Below are 26,081 nucleotides of genomic sequence, written 5' to 3' on the forward strand. Positions count from 1 at the left end.
AAATATTCCAACTAATTGGGGACTTAAACTATAATTACACCAATTTTCCTTGTATGTAATTCACCACTGTTTTAATAAGTCCATTGACTATTAATCCATTCCCGTGTCCGGTTAAATGAACGATTATTAGTACTTATAAATATCCCGCCCATCGTGTCCGATCGAGTGTATGTGGTTATTTATAATTACATCCAATTGTAAATCTTTATATTAAATTAACGAACTATCATTCAATTAAACAAATATAAAGCCCATTAATAGCCCATAATCTAATTTCCACAAGTGTCGTTCTTTTGTGCAAACCCCAATTATGGTCCAAAGCCCAATTACCCAATCCTAATATTTTGCCCAACATCACGGTTACTTCAATTTAAATAAGCATAATAATAACTTAGCTACGAGACATTAATTTAAAAATGTTGAACATAACTTACAATGATTAATAATAGCGTAGCGTTACACGGACAGAATTTTGACTTACACACTTACAACATTCGCTAACATACCTGTATTATTATTAATCTTAAATTAAAATTAAAATTATAATATAAATATAATTATATATCGTGAGAGAGAGGATAGAAAAAGATGTATGAAATTCGTCCAAAAAACGCTGAATTTATAGATGTGGCCTGTGATTCCTTCCCATGCGATCGCATGGAAATTGGTCTTCCTGGCCATGCGATCGCATGGCCTTCTTTTACAGCTCAGGAAGCTTTGTTTTCTTGTTTGCCGACGGTTTTAATAAATAAATATAATATATATATAATTTTAAGAATTATTTATATATTATATTATATTTATGTGCATAGTTGACTTGTAATTTTTAGTCCGTTGCGTTGCGCGTTGAGAGTTAACTCTGGTCCCGGTTTCGGATTTTCGAACGTCCTTTCGTACTTTTTAATATCTTGTACTTTGCGTTTTGCGGCTCGTACTCTTGTAACTTTTAGATGTTTCTCATCAATAATTTGAACCACTTTGATTGTACTTTGTACTTTTTAGCTTTTTGGTCGTTTGCGTCTTCAATTCGTCGAATCTGTCTTTTGTCTTCACCTTTTATTATTTAAACGAATATCACTTGTAAACAGAACAATTGCAACTAAAAGCTTGTCTTTCTTGAGGGATAATGCTATGAAATATATGTTCGTTTTTAGCATTATCAAATATTCTCACACTTGAGCATTGCTTGTCCTCAAGCAATATAGTCTTGAAAAAAAATAATACTAGAATCACTTATTTATTCTTCACACTTTGTACATCAGTGATTTTAATACGGCGGTATGAACAATGATAGTAACGTTGTGGTTTACAGTCCCACATGACTATGAAAATTTAGATCCTTAAGAAAATTGGATCTTTATGAAAACATTTGATCTTTTGAATATTAAATCTAGCTTTTACCCTAGATAAGTTTTCCGGAATAACCCTTCACCGGTGTTTGCAAAATGTTTTTGTGGGTTTTGTGGGTTTCAGATTTGAAAATTTTAGCTCAAAACTTATGGTTTTGTGTCACCCACTTGCTAACCTTGTATTAGGAAAGCAACATGTCCAGTATACTTGCTCCGTATATTACCTTTCGGTAAACTACCATCCGGTTGTAAAGGAAAGCGTTGAACAAGCAACTGTTAAGGCAATGTCCCGTGACATGCTTTTGATTATGGTCTATAACGTGTCGGATGCAATTACTATCCTTTGTAGGAGCAATAGTAAAGATCACCCTATAATTTTTTTGTCTGGCACAAGGTCCTGTCTTCGACCATGCTATGCAACCACCGTTCTTACGGTTGACACCTGATTTGATTCAGGTGACCTAATGAATTCCAGGTGAATTCCTAGGATTTTACGTTCAATGGTAATGAACGCATTGAAAATAGGGTTTTAAGAAAACAAATCGGTTTGTAATTTGATCAAAATATTTTCTCGTTCAAGCTCGAGTTTAGATATCATCGAATTCCATGAGTTTGTAATTCTCAATCTTTAAAGTCAATCTCAAGGATTGAGTAATATCAGGCTTAAAAGCTGATTTTTAATCTTTAAGGAGATTATCCTTTCTGGGGATCTGATTCATTAGTCTTATAAGCTAATTTGCACGGTGCCCCCTATTGTACGAGACAGATCATCTAATGGTTAGGATAAGTCTGACTACTTGGCGACCCTGTTTGATGCTGAGGTCCGTGGATTTCCAGCTGATTTTTGAGAAAACTTTTTAAGTTTTTCGTAGAATCTACAACTGGTCTGGAAGACAACTTCCTGACCTAAATCAAGAAGCGCGTATCTTTTTCGGAAGACTTTACTTCCTTTTAAAATTCTATTACAATAAACTGGGTAAAACTTGATTAAAATCGTCCTAAACAAAAGTATCTTCAATTATTTGTACAAAAATATGTGTCATATGTTCTAAATAACTTGGTAAATTTTTCCCACACTTGGCTTTTATTTTCCTTTCTTTGCCTTTTTATTTTCCTCTATTCCATTTTAAATGAATTCTAATATTTTGGGTTGTTTCTCAATTTATGTCCTTTCCGAGGTAACAATAATTTCGGTGTTAACACCTAGTTTTATCGTTCATAAATATGTATAAACATGATTTTGAGTTCATTTAATTGAAAATTTTGAAAAAATTTACTAGAATTGGGTAGTCAGTATATAAGACTAGGGCTGTTCTTTATTATCAGAGAGCACTAGATTCTAATACAACTACTGTGTTACTAGTATTTTTAATGGCAACCAAGTGTTTAAATTAAAAAATTTTAAAAATTCGAAAGAATTTAACCCCTTCCCACACTTAAGATCTTGCAATGCCCTCATTTGCAAGAAATCAGTAGCAATTTTAAATTATTGAGGCTGAGTAGTGTAGAAAAATGATTAAATTTTACCAAAGTTTCCAAACATATTGGCGTTTTTTTATGTTTTTGGCATACTTTAGATCAATAAGATTAAAAATAATGATAATAAAATTTCTCGTCCCGCCCTCGGGTAAAGCAATTTCTGTTCAACGACCTAGTTTTCAACTCACGACGAATTTTAAATATCAAATTTTTAACTTAATGAAATAAAGTAAATTTTTGTTTTTAAATTCACACCAAACTTAAATTTAAAATGCATAAAATTAAAAATTCATATTATTAAAATTAAAAATTCACACCAAATTTATATTATATTTTTGTTTTTATACATACAAACTTATATTAAAAATACTAATTTTTCGAATATTTACAAACTTAAATATAATGATTTAAAAAGTTTACAATATTAATTTAATATTTATTAATTTTAAAAACAAGATAAAAATTAAAATTAAAATTAAAAATCTTTTTGGTCTTTTATCCACTTTAATCAATCAAATATTATCAAAAATATACGCCCCTCTTTTCGGTAAAGTAATTTCGGTTCCATAACTTAGTTTTACTCCTGACGAATTTTTAAAATATTTTGGGTTGATAGATTAAAGATATTTATACCTTAAGAATAAACGGTAAATTTCGCAGTGATGTAATAAATTTTTGTATGATATCAATAATTTCGGTTATGCATACCTAATTTTATTGAATACCAATTTAATACTTTATAGCGAACGATTCAGCGTTTATTATCAAAAGGTTAAAAGCAATAAAATAAAAAAAATAAAAACTGTACATACTTACCTGTGAGATAGAATTCTCAGAGACCTGCTTTAGCCGACTCATAGGAGAGTCGTGTGATTTGGTTTTCCATAGCTACATAAGCGTAACCTCAATTATTCAATAACTTTTCTTCTAAACATATGAACGGTCCTTCTCTACATAGAGTAACAAATTCGGTATTTGAATATGTTTGATTGTTTTAAACATTTACCTTCGTGTGACCATTTTCCGCATTTATGATATCTTTCAAGGTGTCGTGCTCTTCTTTTTGTTGCAGATTTTGATTTTCCTTTACCAAAATGTGTCTTATGATGATTGCTCCTGAGTTCTCTCCTTACTTCGTCCATTTTGCCTCTTATGAAGGATACCACTTCACTCGGGAGTGTGTCATTATTACGTTTAGTAATCAAAGCATGTAGCATTAGACCATGGTTCAGATCAAAGGAATTCTTCATCTCGTAAAACCTAAAAAAAATAAAAATTCAGAATGGGGGGAGAAGACTAGTTCTTTAAGGTCAGCTAGGGAAAGACCATTCGAATTCCATTTTCGGAAACTACACGAAAACAGAATATCTAACTCTAACAGAAATACATATTACCCTTAAAAGATTCGAATCTTCCCACACTTAGTTAGCTGTGGTGTCGAAATTGTGATTAACTTCATCTTCAACTTCCATTGGATTATCTATGTAATGTTTAACTCTGTGACCATTAACTTTAAATTCAATCCCATTAGAATTTTTTAATTCCACTGTTTCCTTACGGGAAAACTTTTTTGACTATGAATGGTCCAGACCATCTTGATTTCAATTTTCCAGGAAATAGCTTGAATCTTGAATTGAAAAGAAGAACTCTGTCTCCTTCTTTAAATTCTTTTGCACTTCTGATTCTTTTATCATGCTATTTCTTCGTTCTTTCTTTATAGATTAACGAATTTTCATATGCTTCATGTCTTAGTTCTTCTAATTCGTTTAGTTGACTTAACCGTAGACGTCCGGCTTCATGTAAATCAAGATTACATGTCTTCAAAGCCCAAAATGTTTTGTGCTCAATTTCTACTAGAAGGTGACATGCTTTTCCGTAAACAAGTCTAAAAGGTGTAGTGCCAATTGGAGTTTTATAGGCTGTTCTAAAAGCCCAGAATGCATCCTCCAATTTCATGGACCATTCCTTCGGATTTGATCCTACGGTTTTCTCTAGAATACTTTTTAAAGCTCGGTTGGTATTTTCAACTTGTCCACTTGTTTGTGGATGATAAGCGGTTGAGATTATATGAGTTACTCCATATCTTTTGAGAACTTTCTCAAATTGATTATTACAAAAATGAGTACCCCGATCACTTATTAAAGCTTTCGGTGTTTCGAACCTTGCAAAATGACGTTTTAAGAAGTTGACTACAACTCGTGCATTGTTAGTTGGGAGAGCTTGTGCTTCCGCCCATTTAGATACATAATCAATGGCAACGAGAATGTAGAGATTATTATGAGATTTTGGAAATGGACCCATAAAGTCAATACCCCAAACGTCAAATACTTCACATACTTGAATGACATTTTGTGGCATTTCATCACGTTGACTTATTTTTTCGGCCCTTTGACAAGCATCGCAGAATTTACAAAGAAGGTGTGCGTCTTTGAAAATTGTAGGCCAATAGAATCCAGCGTCATAGACTTTTCTTGCGGTAAGTTGAGGCCCATAATGCCCTCCTGTTGGTCTTGTGTGACAATGGTTTAAGATTTGACTAGCTTCATCCCCGAATACACATCGGCGGATTATTCCATCGGGACAACTTTTAAACAAATGTGGATCTTCCCAAAAATAGTGTTTTATATCACTAAAGAATTTCTTTCGTTTTTGGTACAACAACCCTTTTTCAAGGAATCCACATACTAAGTAGTTTGCATAGTCGGCAAACCATGGAATTTTATTATAATCGATCTTCAAAAGATATTCATCAGAAAAGTTATCTTGTATAGCCGATTCATTTAGAACTTCTAATTTAGGATTTTCAAGACGAGAAAGATGATCAGCTGCGAGATTTTCTGCTCCCTTTTTGTCTCGGATTTCAATATCGAACTCTTGTAAGAGTAAGATCCAACGGATTAATCGTGGTTTGGCATCTTGTTTTGAAAATAGGTATCAGTATAGACCACCGTTTTTGCTAGAACGAGATAAGAACGAAATTTGTCAAAAGCAAAGACAATAGCAAGGAGTTCTTTTTCAGTAGTTGTGTAATTCGTTTGTGCTCCTTGTAACATCTTACTTGCGTAATAAATAGGTTGAAATCGTTTTTCAATCCTTTGTCCTAAAACGGCTCCCATTGCAAAATCACTTGCATCGTACATGAGTTCAAATGGTTGATTCCAATTTGGAGTTATCATGATCGGCGCATTAGTGAGTTTTTCTTTAAAAATATTAAAAAATTTGATGCATTCATCCGAAAAGATGAATGGATCATCCTTTTCTAAGAGTTTATTTATAGGAGTGGCAATTTTAGAAAAATCTTTTATGAAACGTCGGTAAAAACCGGCATGCCTAAGAAAACTCCTAACTCCTCTAACATTGGTGGGATGTGGAAGTTTAGCAATTACATCTACTTTAGCTCTATCCACTTTAATTCCTTCCTTTGAAATTTTGTGACCAAGAACGATACCTTCTTTAACCATGAAATGGCATTTCTCCCAATTAAGTACTAGATTTGATTGTTCGCATCTAATAAGCATTCGTTCAAGATTAACTAGACATGATTCAAATGTATCACCGAAGACTGAAAAGTCGTCCATGAAAACTTCCATGCATTCTTCTATCATGTCGTGAAAAATCGCCATCATGCACCTTTGAAAGGTTGCACAGGCGTTGCAATGTCCAAATGGCATACGTTTGTAAGTAAAAGTACCATAAGGGCACGTGAACGTGGTTTTCTCTTGGTCCTCGGGTGTTATTGGAATTTGAAAATATCCGGAGAAACCATCAAGAAAACAATAGTAACTATTTCCGGCTAATCTTTCCAACATTTGATCAATGAAAGGTAAGGGAAAGTGATCTTTTCTGGTGGCGTCATTTAATTTTCTATAATCAATACAAACACGCCATCCTGTTATAGTCATAGTAGAAATAAGCTCATTTTTTTCATTTGTGATGACAGTCATGCCACCCTTCTTAGGTACGCATTGAACTGGTCTTATCCATGGAATATCAGAGATTGGATAAATTAAACCTGCATCTAGCAGTTTAATAATTTCTTTCTTAACAACATCTTGCATATTAGGATTTAGTCTTCGTTGGCGTTGCACATACGTTTTATGACCTTCTTCCATAAGAATTTTATGTGTTCAATACGAAGGACTTATGCCTTTAATATCATGAATCTTCCATGCAATAGCTGGTTTATGAGTTTTTAACACAGAAATGAGTTGAGATTTTTTATTTTCAGTAAGAGAAGACGATATTATTACAGGTAATTCAGATTCACCATGTAAATAAGCGTATTCCAAATGGTTTGGAAGTGGCTTTAACTCTAATGTCGGTGGTTCTTCTATCGATGATTTGTATCGATATCTGTCTTCCTCTTTTAACATTTGAATTTCTTCTGTTGTTGGTTCGTATTCATTAGCCATGAGTGTAGCTAATATTTCAGCTTCATTAATTGGTTCAGTTCCTTCTCCTAAAGAACATTCCCCTGTTCCTTGTAATTCTGGAAATTCTTCTAACAATTCTGCATGTGAATCTATAGTTTGAATATAATAACATGTATCATCTACAGATTGCGGTCATTGCATGGCTCTATCCACAGAAAAGGTAACACTCTCGTCCTCTATACTTAGGGTCAGTTTCTTACCGAACACGTCTATTATTGTTTTAGTCGTGTTTAAAGATGGTCTTCCTAATATAAGAGGAACTCGAGAATCTTCTTCCATGTCCAGAATAACAAAATCTACTGGAAATACTACAGTACCAACTTTAACTAGCAAGTTTTCCATTATCCCTCTAGGATATTTTACTGAACGATCAGCTAGTTGTATGCTTATTCGTGTTGGTTTCAATTCTCTGAGGTCTAGTTTAGCATATAGTGAATAAGGCATTAAATTTATACTAGCACCTAAGTCTGCCAATGCTTCTATTGAACTAAGACTACCCAAAAAACATGGAATTGTGAAACTTCCTGGATCTGATAATTTTTCTGGTATCTTATTCAACAGCACTGCAGAACAATTAGCATTTATAGTAACAGCCGAGAGTTCTTCCATTTTCTTTCTATTTGTGAGTAGATCTTTTAGAAATTTAGCATATCTAGGCATTCCTAAAATCACATCATTGAATGGAAGATTGACATTTATCTGTTTAAACGTATCCAAGAATTTGGATTGCTCGGCTTCAAGTCTTTCTTTTCTCATTTTACTCGGGTAAGGAAGTGGTGGTTGGTATGGTTTAACATAAGGTTTAGGCTTAACTGTGTTATCTTCATTAACCTTTTCAACTACCGGTTCTGATTCCTTATCTTGCTCAGGTTGTGGTTCTTGTGGAGTAGGAATAGCGTCATCAGAAATTACAGGTATTTCAGGTGGTTTAAGTATAATACCACTTCTCGTGGTAATGGCTTTAGCCGTTTCATTCCGGGGGTTAGCATTTGTATCGCTAGGTTTTCTTTCACTATCAACCTTGCTAGGTTACTTACTTCTTGTTCCAAATTTTGAATAGAAGCTTGTTGATTTCTAAATGCTTGAGCATTTTGTTCATTCGTTTGTTTCTGAGATGTGAAAAATTGAGTTTGAGATTCAACTAGCTTCGACATCATGTCTTCTAAATTTAGCTTTTTATCATCGGTTTGTGGTGGTTTGTTTTGAAAAATAGGTCTTTGCTGATTATAAGTATTGTTGGATACTTGTTGATTGCTAGGACCTTGTTGATTGCTATATGGAACATTTCGGTTATAATTCTGGTTTTGATTGTAGATTGGTCTTGGCGGTTGATAATTATTCTGATAATTATTTCCAGGCCTTTGGTTCATGTATGAAACATTCTCTCTTTGTTCCATTGTTTGTTCAATACTGAGACAATCTTTTGTCAAATGTGGTCCTCCACACTGCTCACAACTAATTCGTATTGAGTGAATATCTTTTGTCATCTTTTCCATTCGTCTCTCGACAGCATCTATCTTTGCGGAATGGAATTAAAGTCATGGCTAGAATTGGCTCTAGCCGCTTTAAATGATCTAACGATATCTTTTTCTTGATGCCACTCATGTGAGTGGGAAGCAGTGTTATCAATAATTTTGTAAGCTTCAGTTGCGGTTTTCTTCATAATGGAACCACCAGCTGCTATGTCGATGTCTTTTCTTGTAGTGATGTCGCATCCTTGGTAAAATATTTGTACTATTTGATAAGTGTCTAAACCATGTTGCGGACATCCTCTCAATAACTTTCCAAATCTTGTCCACGCTTCATATAAAGTTTCATTTGGCTTCTGTGTGAACGTAACAATTTCTCCTTGAAGTCTCACGGCTTTAGATGCCGGAAAGAATTGTTTAAGAAATTTTTCAACTAAAACGTCCTATGTATCAATCGCCCCTTCAGGTAACGATTCTAACCAATCTTTGGCTTCTCCCTTTAAAGTCCAGGAAAATAACATGAGATATATCTGTTCATCCTCTACTTCTCTTATTTTGAATAAAGTACAGATCCTATTAAAAGTCCGAAGATGTTCATTTGGATCTTCCTTCGGCGCACCACTAAATTGACATTGATTAGTTACCATGTGTAGGATTTGTCCTTTGATTTCATAATCTGGCGCATTAATGTCTGGTTGAGTAATTGCGTGACCTTGGCCAGTGCGTTTAGCTCTCATTCGATCTTCCATACTTAGAGGTTCCAGATTTTCCATGATTGAATTTGTTGAATCTGAATCACTAAGGGATTCTGATTTAATGGTTTCTTCCTCGACAATCTCTGGATGAGTGATTTGTAGTTCAGGAGGAATGATTAGTGGTTCAGGATCTCTGAATTGTCCCTGAATATTCTCCGGATTCTCAATTGTGAGGTCGGGTTCAAAAAATGGATTATCGGAAATTTGAATTGGAGTACTTGGTCGACTGGATGACGATTCTAAAGAAAAATCAACGGCGACAATATTGGCTAGATGTTTTGATCGAGTTATAGGTGGTGAACGTATAAAAGGTGGTGAACGCTTTGCTCGGTGCATTAACTAAATATCCTATTAGTAATAGTTATTTTAAGCGGTTAAATTGATAGACATCCAAAATTTTCTGGTTCGTAGTAATAATTGGATTTGTTAGTGGCGAGTTTTGGGATTCCGATTTAAAGGGTCCTGGCTACCTGCTGCATCTATTGGCTATTCAAAACGTGAGCAAAATTAGAAAAGTCTATTAATTTGACAACTTATATAATTTTTATTTTTTTTATAACTAATAGGATATTCAGTGAATGCACCGAGCAAAGCGTTCACCACCTTTTATACGTTCACCACCTGTAACTCGATCAAGACATCTAGCCAATATTGTCGCCGTTGATTTTTCTTTAGAATCATCATCCAGTCGACCAAGTACTCCAATTCAAATTTCCGATAATCCGTTTTTTGAACCCGACCTCACAATTGAGAATCCGGAGAATATTCAGGGACAATTCAGAGATCCTGAACCACTAATCATTCCTCCTGAACCACAAATCACTCATCCAGAGATTGTCGAGGAAGAAACCATTAAATCAGAATCCCTTAGTGATTCAGATTCAACAAATTCAATCATGGAAAATCTGGAACCTCTAAGTATGGAAGACCGAATGAGAGCTAAACGCACTGGCCAAGGTCACGCAATTACTCAACCAGACATTAATGCGCCAGATTATGAAATCAAAGGAAAAATCCTACACATGGTAACTAATCAATGCCAATTTAGTGGTACCCAAAAGAAGATCCAAACGAAATCTTCGAACCTTTAATAGGATCTGTACTCTATTCAAAATTAGAGAAGTTGAGGATGAACAGATCTATCTCATGTTGTTTCCCTGGACTTTAAAGGGAGAAGCCAAAGATTGGTTAGAATCGTTACCTAAAGGAGCGATTGATACATGGGAGGTTTTAGTTGAGAAATTTATTAAAAGATTCTTTCCAGCATCTAAAGCCGTGAGACTTCAAGGAGAAATTGTTACGTTCACGTAAAAGCCAAATTAAACTCTATATGAGGCGTGGACAAGATTCAGAAAGTTGTTGAGAGGATGTCCTTAACACGGTTTAGACACTTATCAAATAGTGCAAATATTCTACCAAGGATGCGATGTTGCTACACGAAAAGACATCGACACAGCAGCTGGTGGTTCCATTATGAAGAAAACTGCAACAGAAGCTCACAAAATTATTGATAACACAGCCTCCCACTCACATGAGTGGCACCAGGAAAAAGATATTCTTCGTTCATCTAAAGCGGCTAGAGCCGATTCTGGCCATGACTTTGATTCCATTTCCGCAAAGTTAGATGCTTTCGAAAGACAAATGGAAAAGATGACTAAAGATATTCACGCAATACGAATTAGTTGTGAGCAGTGTGGAGGACCACATTTGACAAAAGATTGTCTCAGTATTGAACAAACAATGGAACAAAGAGAGAATGTTTCATACATGAATCAAAGGCCTGGAAATAAATATCAGAATAATTATCAACCGCCAAGACCAACCTACAATCAAAATCAGAATTATAACTGAAATGTTCCATACAACAACCAACAAGGTCCTAGCAATCAACAAGTATCTAATAATACTTACAATCAGCAAAGACCTATTTTTCTAAATAAACCGCCACAAACTGATGATAAAAAGCCAAATTTAGAAGATATGATGTCGAAGCTAGTTGAATCTCAAACTCAATTTTTCACATCTCAGAAACAAACTAATGAACAAAATGCTCAAGCATTTAGAAATCAACAAGCTTCAATTCAAAATCTGGAACAAGAAGTAAGTAACCTAGCAAGGTTTATAGGTGAAAGAAAACTGGGGAGTCTACCTAGCGATATAAATGCTAACCCCCAGAATGAAACAGCTAAATCCATTACCATAAGAAGTGGTATTACACTTAAACCACTTGAAATGCCTGTAATTTCTGATGACTCTATTCCTACTACACAGGCACCACAGCCTGAGCAAGATAAGGAATCAGAACCGGTAGTTGAAAAGGTTAATGAAGATAACACAGCTAAGGAAAAGCCTTATGTCAAAACATACCAACCACCGCTTCCTTACCCGAGTAAAATGAGAAAAGAAAGACATGAAGCCGAGCAATCCAAATTATTGGATATGTTTAAACAAATAAATGTCAATCTTCTTTTCATTGATGTAATTTCAGGAATGCCAAATACGCCAAATTCCTAAAAGATCTAATCACAAATAGAAAGAAAATGAAAGAACTCTCGGTTGTTACAATGAATGTTAATTGTTCTGCGGTGTTGTTGAATAAGATACTAGAAAAATTATCAGTTCCTGGAAGTTTCACAATTCCATGTTTTCTGGGTAGTCTTAATTCAATAGAAGCATTAGCAGACTTAGGTGCTAGTATAAATTTAATGCCGTATTCACTAGACACTAAACTAGACCTCGGAGAATTGAAACCAACACGAATAAGCATACAACTAGCCGACCGATCAGTAAAATATCCTAGAGGGAAAATGGAAAACATGCTAGTTAAAGTTGGTACTTTAGTATTTCCAGTAGACTTTGTTATTCTGGACATGGAAGAAGATTCTCGAGTTCCTCTTATATTAGGAAGACCATTCTTAAACACGGCTAAAGCAATAATAGACGTGTTTGGTAAGAAAATGACCCTAAGTATAGAGCACGAGAGTGTTACTTTTTCTGTTGATAGAGCCATGCAACAACCGCAATCTGCAGATGATACATGTTATTATATTCAAACTATAGATTCACAAGCAGAATTGTTACAAGAATTTCCAGAATTACAAGGGACAGGAGAATGTTCTTTAGAAGAACGAACTGAACCAATTGATGAAGCTGAAATAATAGCCACACTTATAGCTAATGAATACGAACCAACAATAGAAGAACTTCAAATGCTAAAAGAGGAAGACAGATATCGATACAAATCATCGATAGAAGAACCACCGATATTAGAGTTAAAGCCACTTCGAAACCATTTGGAATACGCTTATTTACATGGTGAATCTGAATTACCTGTAATAATATCATCTTCTCTTACGGAAAATGAAAAATCTCAACTTATTTCTGTGCTAAAAGCTCATAAACCAGCTATTGCATGGAAGATTCATGACATTAAAGGCATAAGTCCTTCGTATTGCACACATAAAATCCTTATGGAAGAAGGTCATAAAACATATGTGCAACGCCAACGAAGACTAAATCTAAATATGCAAGATGTTGTTAAGAAAGAAATTATTAAATTGCTCAATGCAGGTTTAATTTATCCAATATCTGATAGTCCATGGGTAAGCCCAGTTCAATGCGTACCTAAGAAGGGTGGCATCACTGTCATCACAAATGAAAAAGATGAGCTTATTCCTACTAGGACTGTAACAGGATGGCGTGTTTGTATTGATTATAGAAAATTAAATGACGCCACCAGAAAAGATCACTTTCCCTTACCTTTCATTGATCAAATGTTGGAAAGGTTAGCCGGAAATAGTTACTATTGTTTTCTTGACGGTTTCTTTGGATACTTTCAAATTCCAATCGCACTCGAGGACCAAGAGAAAACCACCTTCACGTGCCCTTATGGTACTTTTGCTTACAAACGCATGCCATTTGGACTTTGCAATGCCCCTGCAACTTTTCAAAGGTGCATGATGGCAATTTTTCACGACATGATAGAAGAATGCATTGAAGTTTTCATGGATGACTTTTCAGTCTTCGGTGATACTTTTGAAACATGTCTAGTTAATCTTGAACGAATGTTTATTAGATGCGAGCAATCAAATCTAGTACTTAATTGGGAGAAATGCCATTTCATGGTTAAAGAAGGCATCGTTTTTGGGCATAAAATTTCAAAGGAAGGAGTTTAAGTGGATAGAGCTAAAGTAGATGTAACTGCTAAACTTCTACATCCCACCAATGTTAGAGGAGTTAGGAGTTTTCTTAGGCATGCCGGTTTTTACCGACGTTTCATAAAAGATTTTTCTAAAATTGCCACTCCTATGAATAAACTCCTAGAAAAGGATGCTCCATTCATCTTTTCAAATGAATGCATCAAATCTTTTAATATTCTTAAAGAAAAACTCACTAATGCGCCGATCATGATAACTCCAAATTGGAATCTACCGTTTGAACTTATGTGCGATGCAAGTGATTTTGCAATGGGAGCCGTTTTAGGACAAAGGATTGAAAAACGATTTCAACCTATTTATTATACTAGTAAGACATTACAAGGAGCACAAACGAATTACAAAACTACTGAAAAAGAACTCCTAGCTATTGTCTTTGCTTTTGACAAATTTCGTTCATATCTCGTTCTAGCTAAAACAGTGGTCTATACCGACCAGTCTGCTCTTAGATACCTATTTTCGAAACAAGATGCCAAACCAAGATTAATCCGTTGGATCTTACTCTTACAAGAGTTCGATATTAAAATCCGAGATAAAAAGGGAGCAGAAAATCTCGCAGCTGATCATCTTTCTCGTCTTGAAAATCCTGAATTAGAAGTTCTAAATGAATCGGCCATACAAGATAACTTTCCTGATGAATATCTATTGAAGATCGATAATAATGAAATTCCATGGTTTGCAGACTATGCAAACTACTTAGTATGTGGATTCCTTGAAAAAAGGTTGTCATACTAAAAACGAAAGAAATTCTTTAGTGATATAAAACACTATTTTTGGGAAGATCCACATTTATTTAAAAGTTGTCCCGATGGAAAAATACGCCGATGCGTATTCGGAGATGAAGCTAGCCAAATCTTAAACTATTGTCACACAGGACCAACAGGAGGGCATTATGGGCCTCAACTCACAGCAAAAAAAGTGTACGACGCTGGATTCTATTGGCCTACAATTTTCAAAGACGCACACCTTCTTTGTAAATCTTCTGATGCATGTCAAAGGGCCGGAAAAATAAGTCAACGTGATGAAATGCCACAAAATGTCATTCAAGTATGTGAAGTATTTGACGTTTGGGGTATTGAATTTATGGGTCTATTTCCAAAATCTCATAATAATCTCTACATTCTCGTTGCCATTGATCATGTATCTAAATGGGCGGAAGCACAAGCTCTCCCAACTAACGATGCTCGAGTTGTAGTCAACTTCTTAAAACGTCTTTTTGCAAGGTTTGGAACACCGAAAGCTTTAATAAGTGATCGGGGTACTCATATCTGTAATAATCAACTTGAGAAAGTTCTCAAAAGATATGGAGTAACTCATAAAATCTCAACTGCTTATCATCCACAAACAAGTGGACAAGTTGAAAATACCAACCGAGCATTAAAACGAATTCTAAAGAAAACCGTAGGATCAAAACCGAAGGAATGGTCTATGAAATTGGAGAATGCACTCTGGGCTTTTAGAACAACCTACAAAACTCCAATTGGAACCACACCTTTTAAACTCGTTTATAGAAAAGCATGTCACCTTCCAGTAGAAATTGAGCACAAAGCATTTTGGACTTTGAAGACATGTAATCTTGATTTACATGAAGCCGGACGTCTATGGTTAAGTCAAATAAACGAATTAGAGGAATTAAGACATGATGCATATGAATATTCGTTAATCTATAAGTAAAGAACGAAGAAATGGCATGATAAAAGAGTCAGATGTTCAAAAGAATTTAAGGAAGGAGACAGAGTTCTTCTTTTCAATTCACGATTCAAGCTATTTCCTAGAAAATTGAAGTCAAGATGGTCTGGACCATTCGTAGTCAAGAGAGTTTTCCCATACAGAACAATAGAATTGATAAGTTCAAACGGGATTGAATTTAAAGTTAATGGTCACAGAATTAAATATTACATTGATAGTCCAATGGAAGTTGAAGATGAAGTTAATCACAATTTCGACACCACAGCTAACTAAGTGTGGAAAGAATCGAATCTTTTAAGGATAATATAATGCTGTCTAGAGTTAGGTTTTCTGTTTTCGTGTAGTTTTCGAAAATGGAATCCAAATGGTCTTTCCCAAGCAGACCCTAAAGAACTAGTCTTCTTCCTCCATTCTGAATTTTTATTTCTTTTAGGTTTTACGAGATGAAGAATTCCTTTGATTTGAACCATGGTCTACTACTACACGTTGTGATTACTAAACGTAATAATAACACCTTCCCGAGTGAACTGGTATCATTCATAAGAGGCAAAATGGACGAAGTAAGGAAAGAACTCAGGATGAATCATAATAAGACACATTTTGGTAAAGGAAAATCAAAATCCGCAACAAAAAGAAGAGCACGACACCTTGAAAGATGTCATAAATGCGAAAAATGGTCACACGAAGGGAAATGTTCGAACAATCAAGCACATTCCAATTCTGAATTCGTTACTCTATGCAGAGAAGGATCGTTCATATGTTTAGAAAAGAAAAGTTATTGAAAAATCGAGGTTACGCCTATGTAGCTATGGAAAACCAAATCGAACGACTCTCCTATGAGTAGACTAAAGCAGGTCTTTGAGAATTCTATCTCACAGGTAAGTATGTACAGTTTTTATTTTATTTTTATTGCTTTTAACCTTTTAATAATAAACTCTGAATCGTTCGCTATAAAGTATTAAATTGATATTCAATAAAATTAGGTATAAGAAACCGAAATTATTGATATCATACAAAAATTTAATGCATCACTGTGAAATTTACCGTTTATTCATAAGGTATAAATATCTTTAATCAATCAATCCAAAATATTTCAAAAATTCGTCAGGAGTAAAACTAGGTAATATAGCCGAAATTACTTTACCCAAAAGAGGATCGTATATTTTTGTTAATATTTGATTGATTAAAGTGGGATAAAAGACCAAAAAGATTTTTATTTTTATTTTTACCTTGTTTTTAAAAGTAATATATAACTATATTATTTTAAATGTAAAATTGTAAAACTAATGTATATAAAAATATTAATATTTATATGAAATTTTATGCATTTTAAATTTAAGTTTGGTGTGAATTTAAAAAAAAAATTTACTTTTTTTTTTGAAAGGCAAACTCACTCACCCACCACGAATTTATACACCACGAAATGTCCTTAGCAGGACTTGAACCCTCAACCTCAAGGTTGTAAGGGTGAATTTAAAAAAAAATTTACTTTATTTCATTAAGTTAAAAAATAATTTTTAAAATTCATCGTGAGTTGAAGACTAGGTCAATGAACCGAAATTACTTTACCCAAGGGCGGGACGAGAAATTTTATTATCATTATTTTTAAATTTATTGATCTAAAGTATGCCAAAAACATTTAAAAAAACCCAAAAATCTTTGCTTTTAAAACAATCGCTTTAAAATGACAAATTTTAAAATTTTGTCGAGGGACGAACTAGGTAAACGTACCGAAACGCCCTCAATCTAAAAAGAAATAAAATTTTAAATTAAATAACTATTTGTTTTATAAGTTAAATGTTTTATAAAAAAAAAATACTACACCCCATGCGATCGCATGGGGTTTGCACTGGGGAACCATGCGATCGCATGGGGACCCTGGACAGATCAAGTTACAAAGTCAGTCGAGCTGATGCTCTCTCTCCTTACAATACCACACACATACACGAACACACACACACACACACATAAAAATCTCTAAAATCATCAATTTTTCAACAAATCTATCCAAATTTCTTGCTATAATCCGCTCTAATCATGCGTTTGTTCAGAAGTTTTTCAAAGAAGGTAACGATTCCACCCCTAAAACTCTTTAAATTCGAATTATAGTGTTCTTGAGCAAATTTTTACCTAATTTGATTTTGATAATTTCTAGTGTAATTAGAGTTAAATTATTCATATATTATGCTTGTATAACCTAGATTGATGCTATTTAACATGATTAGAAGCTTTAAACTTCAAATTTTTAACAATCTAGGGTTTGTGTTCTTGAGCAATTTGGGACTTTTTGATATAAACAGGTTATGGCCGATTTTTGTTATGAATTATTACTAAATTAAGTAGTGTAACATGTTTAGGTTGCTAAATGATCCGAACTTTGATCCTAAACATGATTTTTGAGCATCAAAGTGGACTTTTTAAGTCTAAAATTCATGAACTTGATTATTTTGATACGAATGCCATTTGAAACTTGTTTAATTGCTAGTAATGGTTATTTTAACATGTTATTTGAGTTGAATGCTTATGAACTTTGTATACATTTTCATATATGCTTATTTGAAAAATTGTAGAATGATAAAAATATGAAAATGTGTATAAGTTTAATCTTGATTAAACATGTTATTGTAATTGTTTTAATTTGTCATTTTGCTAACACTAATGCATATTTGGATGCACAAAATTTTGTGTTTAATGTGTTTTGCAGAGAAATAAGATACTGACGGTGCATCATCATCTAGACAACCTGAACAAGAACCACAGCCAGAGATGCAGCCTGAGCCACAACCTGAACAACAACATAACTATGATCAACACCTACCATATTATGAACCGAATCTACAATTTGTTAATGCCTACGTACAATTTCCGCTTCATCAGTTAATAATAAACACAAGAGTTCATGAACAGGAATTACATCTCAATATGAGGTTTGAGCAAAACTGGATAGATTACCCGACGTACCAAAGTAATTTAAAAATGTAGAGGTACCAAGGGTGATAGATTGGAGACCTTTGGAAGAAGTCAACCTAGCTAACTCAGTCAGGCTGTTACTAATTCAAAGGTATGGGAACTCTTCTTTTCCTGACTGGGAACGTTTGTTTACCACTCGTAGACCTGTATATAAGGAGTGGTGTGTTGAATTAATGAGTACCATAGCATTAAATAGGGATGTAGATAATGTAGAAGATAGGAGCTTTCTTAGATTTTTACTTGGAGGTAGGATGTACAGGATGTCCATGCTGGACATGGCTAGGGCTTTACAGATTTACACCCCTGCTGAATTATTATCACCTGATTGTACAGCTTTGATTCATGAAGGTGAGAGGGTAGATAGAGATTTTGACGCTAATGCCATATGGAGGCGTATGTCAAACTTTAATGGGTTTAGGCGGGGTGGAAGACACTCCTATTTAGATATTAACAAAGCAGAGCTGCGCATAATTCATATGTTTTTAGCAAATTCGATTACACAACGAGGTAAAAACAAGGAGAAAATAACCCTAAACGATTTATTCTACCTCAAGTGCATTCGAAACATCAGAAGCTTTTATAACATCCCCTACTGTGTTGGTTATTATCTATCCAAAATGGTGGAAGGTATACAGGAGGGGGGAATAATAGGAGGAGGCATTTTTGTTAATCTCATTGGAGAGTATTTAGGTGTAGATAAATATCAAGGGGGTCCGATGATCGAGATTGAGGGACAAGCCGAGACTATAGGTCTATCGGTTTATCAAGGTGCAAAGGTACAAACTCGGAAACACAATAGGCCACTACCATATCAGGGCACCCATCCACAGGTAGAGAGGGGTTGGGATGAGGAGATAGAGGAAGCAGATGACATTAGGGATGTCATTAGGGATAGTTATACTGATGTTTATCAGCATATAGATGAGGTAGAAATGAATAACCAGGCTAGGCATCGTCAGTATGAGCAGTGGAGAGCCACGGATGAGTATGAGCAATTCAGGCAACCCCAGCATGATAGTTAGGTAGTTCATCAGCACCAGATCATGAGCCAGCTATCATATCAGGTACCACATAACTACATCCCGACTCGACCTGCATACTATCCAGCACATCAGCCTCATGTGCGACCACCCTTTAACCTGTACGACCCCAACCAAGCCTATCAGGACACCTATCACCAGCCGTGTAACCCGAGCAATGACATGAACTGGAATCCATTTCCAGATTGATACAGTTCCATTGGTGATTTCTTATTTTTTTATCACTTTTATTTATTTATGTTTAAACATATAATATTTTGATATTTTTATGTAATTTTTAACATTTTTATTATTGTTACTAATACTTCATATTTATAATTTGAAAGTGGGATATTAAGTCCCATTTCAAATTACCATGCATGTGTATATTTGTATTGTATGTATATTGTCAATTGTACACAACAGGGTAAAACAGCGAACTTTCAAAGACTGGCATTAAGTTTAGCAAAAGCAACTAATTTTGACGACAGGATGCAAAATATATGTGAAGTAACAACTGCAGGAATGAACAAATGATGTGCACCATTTATCATTCAAACAAACAACAATATTTTTGGAAACTTTGGTAAAATTTTAATCATATTTCTACGCTAATCACCCTCAATAATTTAAATTGTTACTGATTTCTTGCAAATGAGGGCATTGCAAGATCTTAAGTGTGGGTAGGGATTAAATTCTTTCGGTTTTAAACATTTGACTTATACACTTGGTTTAATAGCCAACGCTAAATTTTACTAGTAAAGCAGTAGTTGTATTAGAATCTAGTGCTCTCTGATAATAAAGAACAGCCCTAGTCTTATATACTGACTACCCACTTCTAGTAAAAATTTTAAATTTTTTTTAACTAAATGAACTCAAAATCATGTTTATACATATTTATGAACGATAAAACTAGGTATTAACACCGAAATTATTGTTACTACGAAAAGGACATAAATTGAGAAACAACGCAAAACGCTTGAATTCATTTTAAATGGAATAGAAGATAATAAAAATGCAAAGAAAGAAAAATAAAAGCCAAGTGTGGGAAAAATTTACCAAGTTATTTAAAACATATATCACATATTTTTGTACAAATAATTGAAGATACTTTTGTTTTGGACGATATTAATCAGTTTTACCCAGTTTATTGTAATATAAATGGAATTTAAAAGGAAGTAAAGTCTTCCGAGAAAAAGACACGCGCTTCTTGATTTAGGTCAGGAAGTTGTCGTCCAGACCAGTTGTAGAGTCTACGAAAAACCATGAAAAGTTTTCTCGAAAATCAGCTGAAAATCCACGGACCTCAGCATCAAACAGGGTCGCCAAGTGGTCAGACTTATCCTAACCATGAGAGGATCTGTCTCGTACAATGGGGGGCACCGTGCAAATTAGCTTATAAGACTAATGAATCAGATCCCCAGAAAGGATAATCTCCTTAAAGATCAAAAATCAGCTTTTAAGCCTGATATTACTCAATCCTTGAGATTGACTTTAAAGATTGAGAATTACAAACTCATGGAATTCAATGATATCTAAACTCGAGCTTGAACGAGAAAATATTTTGATCAAATTACAAACCGATTTGTTTTCTGAAAACCTATTTTCAATGCGTTCATTACCATTGAACGTAAAAATCCTAAGAATTCACCGAAATTCATTAGGTCACCTGAACCAAATCGGGTGTTAACCGTAAGAACAGTGGTTGCATAGCATGGTCGAAGACAGGACCTTGTGCCAGATCGAAAAATTATAGGGTGATCTTTACTATTGCTCCTACAAAGGATAGTAATTACATCTGACACGTTGTGGACCATGATCATCTGCATGTCATTAGGCATTGTCTTAACAGTTGCTTGTACAATGCTTTCCTTTACAACCAGACGGTAGTTTACCGAAAGGTAATATACGGAGCAAGTAAACTGTACGTGTTGCTTTTCCAATACAAGGTTAGCAAGTGGGTGACACAAAACCGCAAGTTTTGAGCTAAAATTTTTAAATCTGAAACCCGCAAAACCCACAAAAACATTTTGCAAACACCGGTAAAGGGTTATTCCGGAAAACTTATCTAGGGTAAAAAACTAGATTGAATTTTCAAAAGATCAAATGTTTTCATAAAGATCCAATTTCCTGAAGGATCTAAATTTTTATAGTCATGTGGGACTATCAACCACAACGCTACTATCATTGTTCATACCGCCGTATCAAAATCACTGATGTACAAAGTGTGAAGAATAAAGAAGTGATTCTAGTAAAGTTATATTCAAGTTCTATATTGCTTGAGGACAAGCAACGCTCAAGTGTGGAAATATTTGATAATGCTAAAAAAGAACACATATTTCATAGCATTATCCTTCAAGAAAGACAAGCTTTTAGTTGCAATTATTCTATTTTCAAGTAATATTCATTCAAATAATAAAAGGTGAAGACAAAAGACAGATTCGACGATTTGAAGACACAAACGACAAAAAAGCTAAAAAGTACAAAGTACAATCCAAGTGGTTCAATTTATTGATGACAAACGTCTAAAAATGACAATAGTACAAGCCGCAAAACACAAAGTACAAGATATTAAATCATACGAAAGGACCTTCGAAAATCCGGAACCGGGACAACCAACTATCAACGCACGAGTCAACGGAGCTAAAATTACAAGTCAACTACGCACATGAATATAATATAATATATATATATATAATTATATAAAATTATATATATTATATTATATTATTAAAAACCGTCGGCAAACTAGAAAAAAATGGATGTGAGCTGGATCAGGAGGCCATGTGATCGCATGGCCTTCAAGCCTATATCTCATGCGATCGCATGGCAGTAAAAGTGTGGCCAAGTGCTATAAATAGCTAACAAATTCGACGAGTAATACACACCTCTTTCATTCGACGAGTAATACACACCTCTTTCATTCTTTCTTCCTTTTGTAAGAATATATATATATATATATATATATATATATATATATATATATATATATATATATATATATATATATATATATAATTTTAATTTTAATTTAAATTTAAGTTTAATAATAATTGGGTTATTGTAAGGAATGTTTTAAGGTTTTGTAAGTCGAAACTCTGTCCGTGTAACACTACGCGATTAATACTCATTGTAAGTTATGTTCAACCTTTTTAAATTAATGTCTCGTAGCTAAGTTATTATTATGCTTATTTAAGCCGAAGTAATCGTGATGTTGAACTAAATATTAAGACGGGGTTATTGGGCTTTGGACCATAATTGGGGTTTGGATAAAAGACTGACACTTGTGAAAATTGGACTATGGGCTATTAATGGGCTTTATATTTGTTTAACAGAATGATAGTTCGTTAATTTAATGTTAATTTAATATAGAGATTTACAATTTGACGTATCTATAAATAACCACATACACTTGATCGGATACGATGGGCGGGATATTTATAAGTACTAATAATTGTTCATTTGACCGAACAAATGGATGGATTAATAGTCAATGGACTCATTAAAACAGGGGTATATTACTTACAAGGAAAATTGGTGTAATTGCTAATAAAGTATTAAAACCTTGGATTGCATACAGTCGATAATCTGTTGTAATCATTAACAATGTACTAAAACCTTATTACAGTTTAAGTCCCCAGTCAGTTGGAATATTTGACTTCGGGTATAAGGGTAATTTGACGAGGACACTTGTACTTTTTATTTATGACCGATGGACTATTATGGACAAAAACCAGATGGACGTATCGAATAATCCAGGACAAAGGACAATCAACCCTTGGTAATAAACTAAAATCAACACGTCAAATATCATGATTACAGAAGTTTTAATAAGCATAATTCCTTTATTTTATATCTAATTGCACTTTTATCATCATTTTATTTATCGTACTTTAAATTATTGCACTTTTATTTATCGCACTTTTACTTTATGCTCTAAATTTAGTTATTATTTTGCATTAGGACTTAAAATCGACAAACCGGTCATTAAACGGTAAAACCTCCCTTTTATAATAATAATAATACTACATATATATATATATATATATATATATATATATATATATATATATATATATATATATATATATATATATATATATATATATATATATATACAAATATATTGTTTAAAAATATAGCGTTAAACTCAGCAGATCCCTGTGGAACGAATCAGACTAACTAAAAACTACACTACTCTACAATTAGGTACACTGCATATAAGTGTTGTAGCAAGGTTTATGTATATCCATTCAATAAATAAATAATTAACTTGTGTAAAGTTGTATCGTATTTAATAGTATTTCATAGTAAAATATAATCTATTTCGTACTACACCTCGCACACATCAACAACACTATCATCTGGCAGTTTAACTACGGGCTTTTCTTTAACACCTACACCCCCACACTTAGGCTTTTTACTAGTCTCGGTTTTATCATTATCAGTTTTTACACTAGTAAGCACATTCACAAAATCAACGGGTGTGGGTGGTGGCTTAACAATAAACTTAGTCTGAAAACTTAAAGTTTTACCTCTATCCCTCAAGACTAATTTCCCAGACCTCCAATCAGTTAGTGCCCCTGCAGTTGCTAAAAATGGTCTACCTAAAACAATAGGTACAACTTTATCCGCAATCATATCAACAACCACAAAATCTACAGGAAATTCTAGTTCACCAACTTTAATTACCAAGTTTTCAATAATACCTACTGGTCTACTAACTGACTGGTTTATCAATCTAACACCCATAGAAGTTGGTTTAAGGTCACCTAAATTCAACTGCAAATAAATAGAATTAGGCACAGGATTATACTCGCACCTGAATCGGTCAAACACTTAAAAACCTCAGAACCATCAATACGACCAGACACTACGAATGGCCCAGGATCACCCAACTTTGGTGGCATATCACTCTTCTTCACTATAGCAGCACATTCCGCTTCAAGAAACACGGAGGATGCCTCCTCATGTTCACTCTTCAATGCCATTAAATCCTTCAAAAATTTCTCATATTTGGGCATACCTGCAAGAACATCAACCAAAGGTACATTCACACAAATATTATCAATATTATTCAATGACTTACAAACAGTTTCCTTTGGTTGTTCGGAATGAATAGCTTTCGGATATGGAAAGGGCGGTTGTAAACTTTCAACTTAGGTGAAGATATCACCTTTTCTTCCACTCCAATCTTCTCAACATTATTCACACTAAACTCGGGAGACTCGGTAGTCTCAATACTTTTCACCTTCAACTCTTGATTACCCAAACTAGAAGAACTCCCCGTCATCAAACTCATTAAGTAATTACCATACGCAGCAGTTATATCACTTACTCGAATTCAATCGTCTTCTCCATTATAAGTATAAGTTGGAACAACCTCATCGGAACCATAACCCTCAACACTAGAAATAGCATTAACTTGAGAATAAATAGAAACATGAGGATCTTTATTCTTCACATCACTTATGTTGTTATTAGTCAAGATGGGGCGGCCCATTGTTGTTCGAATTAGTTTGCATATTAGATGGGAGAGCACCCGGTGGTCACTCCATTAGCGATTGAGCTATACGCCCCACATCCCATTCCAAATTCTGTATCGAGGCCTGCTGACTTCTCACTTGCTGCTTTGTTGAATCACTATCTTGTCTCAAAGCCGATATACTTTCATCAGTCTTCATTATAAAACATCGTAATAACTCCTATAATGAAGGAACCTTATCCACATACGACTGATTTTGATTTTGATTAACGAACCACGGTAGTCCGTTCCTTTGATAACCCGAACTACCTCCATGATACTGATTATTGTATTGATTACCCAAGTAGTTCACATGCTCTTCCATCATTGACTGATTACAATACTTCGTGAGATGTGGTCCCTGACATAACTCGCAACCAACTTTCATAGTGGTGCATCTCTTTAGTCATAGATTCCATCTGTCATTTAACGGTTACAAGTTGTGCTTTAACCGATGCGAGTTCATCACTAGTTTCAGTACTAGCACATGAGATGATCGAGAAACATCCATCTCTTGGTGCCAATCATATGAGTGCGTAACGGTTTCTGAGATGATGTTCTAAGCTTCATCTGGAGTCTTTTTCATCAAAGAACCACCTGCAACAATGTCAATTTATTTCCTCGTCGGTACATTAACACCGTTATAAAAAATCTGGACCTTATTGAAAATGTTCAACCCGTGTTGAGGACAATTACATAGCATTTTACCAAACCATGTCTATGCATCATAGAGTGTCTCGTTTAACTTCTGAACAAAGTGATTAATGTCACACTGTAGTTTCGCGGCCTTTGAAGGTAGAAAGAAACGCTGCAAAAATCTATCTTCCATCGTAGTCCAACTATCAATTTCAGCCTGGGGCAATGATTCTAACCAGTCCTTGGCATCGTCTTTCAAAGACCAAGGAAACCCTCAAATAGATAACCGTGTCTGCAACTTATGCGATTTTGAATAAATTACTGCTCTTGAAGGATTGAAGATGCTCGAATGCATCCTCTTTCGGTGTACTCCTAAATTGGCACTAGTAAGTTATCATATTTAGAATTTGATCCTTGACCTCAAAATTTGTGTTGACTACCGGTTGTGTAATGGCATGTCCATTACCACCCCTCGTGGCTTTCATCAAAGCTTCCATGGATTGACTTTGCGCTGTATCACCCATCGTATCTTCCTCCTTCTTGA

At 34.4% G+C, this 26,081-nt stretch overlaps 1 non-coding gene across 1 annotated transcript; it reads left to right on the forward strand.

The window, feature by feature from the left end:
* The first annotated feature begins 9,012 nt into the window (after window positions 1-9,012).
* On the forward strand, window positions 9,013-9,119 carry LOC139856262 (small nucleolar RNA R71). Its single transcript, XR_011761756.1, has one exon. It is a non-coding gene; the product is annotated as a small nucleolar RNA R71 (small nucleolar RNA).
* Window positions 9,120-26,081: the final 16,962 nt, after the last annotated feature.

The sequence above is a fragment of the Rutidosis leptorrhynchoides genome, chromosome 6 (assembly GCF_046630445.1).
Source record: "Rutidosis leptorrhynchoides isolate AG116_Rl617_1_P2 chromosome 6, CSIRO_AGI_Rlap_v1, whole genome shotgun sequence".
NCBI classification, from domain to species: Eukaryota; Viridiplantae; Streptophyta; class Magnoliopsida; order Asterales; family Asteraceae; genus Rutidosis; species Rutidosis leptorrhynchoides.